Below are 5192 nucleotides of genomic sequence, written 5' to 3'. Positions count from 1 at the left end.
AGAAAAATCCCACCCCTTCTCTTCCCCTTATAAGCTCGTGTCTGCATCAGAGAGGGGGTCCTGCATCTCTGAGCTGCTAGCATCTGCTACCTGCCCTGTCTCCCTTCCCCCTTCTCCTTCCCTGCACCCCTTTTCCTCATACCCCAAATAAACCTCCCTAGCAGAACAGAGATGGAGTTCCAGTTCATTTCTTTGCCTCACCACGTTTCCTGCAAGAATTTCTGTGGTTGGGAGACTCGCGCCTCCCGTGGGACCCTGGGGGTCGCCCGCTCCGGATCCGGTGGGATTATGAGGACCAGGGACTTCGCTCCGGGCAGGAGCCAGCCTGTGCCACCCTCCTGGAGCCTGCAGTAACAACCCACCCTTTCTGAACTCCTTTGTTTTAAGGGCTGCTTCCCAAGGAACTCTCCAAATAAGTCTCCTAAATACGCCGAAGTCTGCCCTTCAGATGTCTAGTGTGAAAATTTTACTGATGTCCCTCCTGATTTCACCAAATATTGAAAACTGTATAATTTCATGACCACTATGCCCTAGACGACCTCCAACCACCATAACTCCCATGAGCCCATCTCTATTAGCAAACAGCAGATCTAATGTAGTTCCTCCCCTGGCTGGCTCACTCACCAGCTGTGACAGGAAGCTGCTCTCCACACACTCCAAGAACCTCCTAGACTGCCTCTTCTCTGCTGTGTTAATTTCCCAGCAGATGTCTGGTAGTTTAAAGTCACCTACAAAAACAAGCGTTGGTGATCCTGAAACAGCCTCCAGCTGCTTGTAGAATAAATTTTCTACCTCTTCCTCCTGATTGGGTGGTCGATAACAGACTCCCAGCAGGATGTAAGCCTTATTGGCCTTCCCCTTAATCCTTACCCATAGGCATTGAACTTCATAATCATTAGTTTCAATTTCCACAGCATCAAAAACCTCCCTAATATAAAGGACCACCCCTCCACCTCTTCTCCCTCTCCTGTCTCTTCTGAAGAGCTTGTAGCCATCCATTGCAGCGCTCCAGTTATGAAAGTCAATCTACTACATTTCTGTGATGATGACTACATCATAGCTTCGCTGCTGCACCATGGCTTCTTCTTGTTTGTTGCCCATACTGTGTGCATTAGTATACATGCACTTCAGCTGGGCCACTACTTTCACTCCTGACTCTGGCTTACCACCCTTGGGCTTGCTTCTGGAGAGCCCAGTTGCATCCTCTTCCCCCTTCAAACCTATTTTAAAGCCCTCTCAATGAGTTCCACCACTTCATGGGCTAAAATCCTTTTGCCCTTATGTGGTGGTTTTGATTGGCCCAAAACATCAGTAAAGTGTTTTTAACATTTAGGAGAAATTTGGACCCCTCAGAAGCTGTTGTAGTAGGCCTGGAGAGGTGTCTGAGGGGTGGGGTGTGGCACAAAGATGGCTCCTGTGTGTCCTGAGTGCAAGTTCTGGAAGTTTTTTCATCAAGTCTAGCAGAGCCAATCTCTGATGGCTCTGAAAGTGATGGACATGCTGCTGGCCAAGTTTGGGCCAATTGGAGGTGCTACTTACGCCTCTGTGAAAACATATTTAAGGAGAAATCAAAACAAAGTAGGTACCCACTTCTTTCACTTCTTTGTAGTTGGAGGAGGAGGAGGTGAAAATATGTGAGGGAGAACAGCATGGAGAGTGCCAAGGTCAGTGAAGAAGTGGGGAGAAAGAGGTGCTCCAGTGCTCCCAGCACCAGAGCTGAAAACTTTCTGCTAGCTGTGGTGAAAGCTATGGGGGAGCAAGAAGTTTCTCCTGCAGCCCATGGAGTCCATAAGGATGCAGAAATTCACCCACAGCCCACTCCAGAGGAGCAGGTGGATGCCTGGAAAAGACTGTGAACCAGTGGGAGTCTCATCTAAGAGTTAAAACTGCAAAAGGCCTTGACTGGGAGAGAAAGGCCTTTTCCTTGCTCCTGGGATGGAAGCAGCCTGGCCTCGGCTCAGGGGAGTCTGCACAGCACCTTGTGGACAAAAGAACTCACAAAGCAGCAGAATTCGGGTGGGATGTTGCTCATGAGATTGGACCCACGCCAAAAAAGTTCCCAGAGGACTGTCTCTCATGGGAAGGACTCCCTGGCTAAGTAGAGAACCTCTTTTCCTGATTGGACTGACCAGAGGACCCCTCAGCCTGCCCCTGTCTGTGTTGCTGGTTTGGAAAGAGGGAAGGGGGGGGTGAGTGCAGAGACTGCTTCTGAAGAGGGTGGGGGTGAGAGCAGAAAAAAACTGTCTGAAGAGAGAGAGAAACAAGTAGAGATAAAGAGTATTTGTAGTAGAAGAATTGTAGTGATGAGTAGATTTGAGAATCTGCTCTGTGGACTGAAAAGAGGCCCCACACCCTGCCCCCCCACCTGGCTTGTTGACTGTGAAGGAGGAAAGGGGGTGAATACTATAGGTTCTTAAGAGGGAGGGGGGAGTGAACAAAAACTGTATGAAAAGTTTATTTTTGCCTGCATTTATCCTCCAACTCTGTTAGGGAATTAAACACTTTTTGCAACTTTAAGCTTGGAGCCTGGTTGCCCTCTTTTCGTGCGTCCTCCTGGCAATGTCCGGTCTCATATCCATGACACCTTATCAGATAGATGGAGCCCATCTGGCTCCACCAGGCCAGGTGCCATGAAAATTGCCCCATAATCAAAAAGCTAAAATTCTGTTGATGATACCAACCTTTGAGCCACATGTTGATAATGTGGGCTTTCCTGTTCCTTTCATCATTTGTCTCTGCCACCAAAGGGACAGAACAAAACACCATTTGTGCTCCTGCCCTATCAACCACTTGATCCAGTGCCCTAAAGTCCCTTTTAATTGCCCTAGTGCTCTTCTTTTCAATCTCATCACTACCAGCCTGGAGTATCAACTATGGGTAATAATCAGAGGGCTGAATCAGCCCCAGAAGTCTCTCGGTAATATTCCATACCCAGGTCCCAGGGAGGCAACAGACTTCCCTTATGTCTCTTATGGGATGGGTCCAGTCAACACCCAGGGCCCTCTATTTCCCTCAGAAGAAAGTTGCCTACCATGACTACCCTTCTTTTCCTTATAATATTGGAGGTAATGATCTGTCTGACAGGTGAAATAGCATTAGAATTGGGAGGCTCACTGTGCAGATTATTTTCTTCTCTTTCATCTGTCTGACCCTCCTCATCCAGGGCCTCATACCTATTCTGAAGTGGCACCTGGGTAGGCAATAGGTGTCAGGAGGAATTTTTATAAGCCCCCCCCCACAGGAACCCATTTCCACTCCCCTTCATCCACCAGGTGTCTTCCTATTGCCTGACGGTAGGAGGCATGGGAATCCTCTGACTCCTGGGGGGCTTCTCTCAAGGATGGAAGGTTGAAACTCCACCAGTCTATTTCCCTTTCACTTTCTCTAATGCTCCTTAATCTTTGTATTTCCTCCTTAAGCTCAGCCACCAGAGAAAGGAGATCATTAACCTTTTCACACCTCTGACAGGCGTCTTTCACAACATCCCCTGGTACTACTGACAAGCTCAAACACTCCTCACAGGAAGGGGTCTGGACAAACCTATCCTTCCTGGAGGGCTCTGTTTGGCTAGGTACACTTTTACTAGCCGTAGCTTTAGATCACATAAAGACCATTATTGAAAAAAAATTTATAATCCAACCAACCAACTAGCACGAGGATAACCTGCAGCCCTGCCTGCTTCCCCTGTCTGCTTCCCCTGCCGAGCCCCGCCCTCTGAGACGTGCCACGCCCCTGTTTGCCCACTCGTGTTCGCCAAGCTCCGGGTCGCCGCGCTCCCTAGAGCCCTCTTTTAATCACACCACGGCTGACCGGAGGAAACCCCGCCCTACGCCTGCGCAGGAGCGAAGTACCCACCAGCTCAGCCCTCGATTGAGCCACCACAGGAGATCATGATAAAATTCCCGGGGCTACTGTTTGAGTTGTATCGATAATTACTACTTAGTTATTACTTCTCTTTACCAGGGCATTAGAATGAAAGACACAAGAAAGAGCGCAGCCTAAAGCCATTGCAATTTTTCTGCACAAGGGAAGCATCAGGAAAGCACTGTTACTAAAAAAAAAAAACAAACAAAAACTTTTATAATATTTTTTTCTAAGTGATACATGACAAGAAAGTGATTTGTAGCATTGGTGCAGATATGGCAAGGATCAAAAACAATCCTGAGACATGGACAGAAAGAAGAAAATAGAACCAAAAGGGTTGCAAGAGAATATCTCAGCTCTATTTTCCATGTGTCTAACGATTGTATGCTCCAATGGCCTCCTGTCTTTTACAGTATGGTTTCTAAATATGGCATTATTTGCTGTATTTAGCAATACTGTTTCATTCCTTTTTAAGAGAAAAGACTTTTCTCACACCCAAAATACCTACGCGTAAAAACACGTTACTAAAGATGCAACATATAGGAGTCTGAAATGGAGGATGGGTTTACTGGCCTGAAAATAGAGCTTATGTGATGTGAACAGACATTTGAAGAGGTAAGAGGTGGTGCCATCTACTTTCCTCCTAATTTAATATTGACATAATTCTGTCTGCTACTAGAGGGTTACTGCAGCTGGAGTTCACATTCTTCATGCTCTCTTACAATCCTTCAGAAGGTATATGGGTGGATTACATTGAGCATGTTGAAATGCAAGAGTATGCATCATTAAGTTTGTTCACTTTCATGACTATAATACTTCTTGATAGTCTTTTGAACTTTTATAAATTTGTTTATAACCTACTATTTGCAATGCAGTTCTGAATTAATACCCCATTATGAATGCTTCCTTGTTCTGTAGATAGGCTGAATTCAAACAATTTTTGTAGAGAACTTAGTTTTTGTGGCTTTTTTTCCTTTTTTGTCCTCCATAGACAACCAAACCAAAATACCTTGAAATATTTACAAAACACTCACTAAAGGAGGAAAAAAAGCTTCTGATAGTTGCAAAGAATAGAGGTGTGTTTTGAAAGCCTACAGGATATTTAAGCGTTGTCTTATCTCTTCTCCCCTCCCCACCCCCCATCCCCACCCCACCCCCCCACATAGTCTACAAAGTCTTTCTGCAATAAAATCCTATCAGAATCCTTCACTGCCAGGAACAGTTTTGGTTAGAGAGCTGCTATTAACCTATATTTTCCAAGTGTCTTACACCAACAGTGGATGTAGAAGCATATACTTGCCAGGAAATAACACATATGAAGCAAAAAT

At 46.0% G+C, this 5192-nt stretch overlaps 1 long non-coding RNA gene across 1 annotated transcript; it reads left to right on the top strand.

Annotated features, from left to right (window-relative positions):
- The first annotated feature begins 1547 nt into the window (after positions 1-1547).
- Positions 1548-2517, top strand: LOC146423244 (uncharacterized). The gene is made up of 2 exons (XR_014847612.1): positions 1548-1664; positions 1815-2517. It is a non-coding gene; the product is annotated as an uncharacterized LOC146423244 (long non-coding RNA).
- Positions 2518-5192: the final 2675 nt, after the last annotated feature.

This window comes from Lichenostomus cassidix, unplaced genomic scaffold (genome assembly GCF_008360975.1).
Source record: "Lichenostomus cassidix isolate B80296 unplaced genomic scaffold, HeHo_3.0 HiC_scaffold_752, whole genome shotgun sequence".
NCBI classification, from domain to species: domain Eukaryota; kingdom Metazoa; phylum Chordata; class Aves; order Passeriformes; family Meliphagidae; genus Lichenostomus; species Lichenostomus cassidix.
The sequence above is the reverse complement of the archived record's forward strand: the minus strand, read 5'-3'. Positions and strand labels throughout refer to the sequence as shown.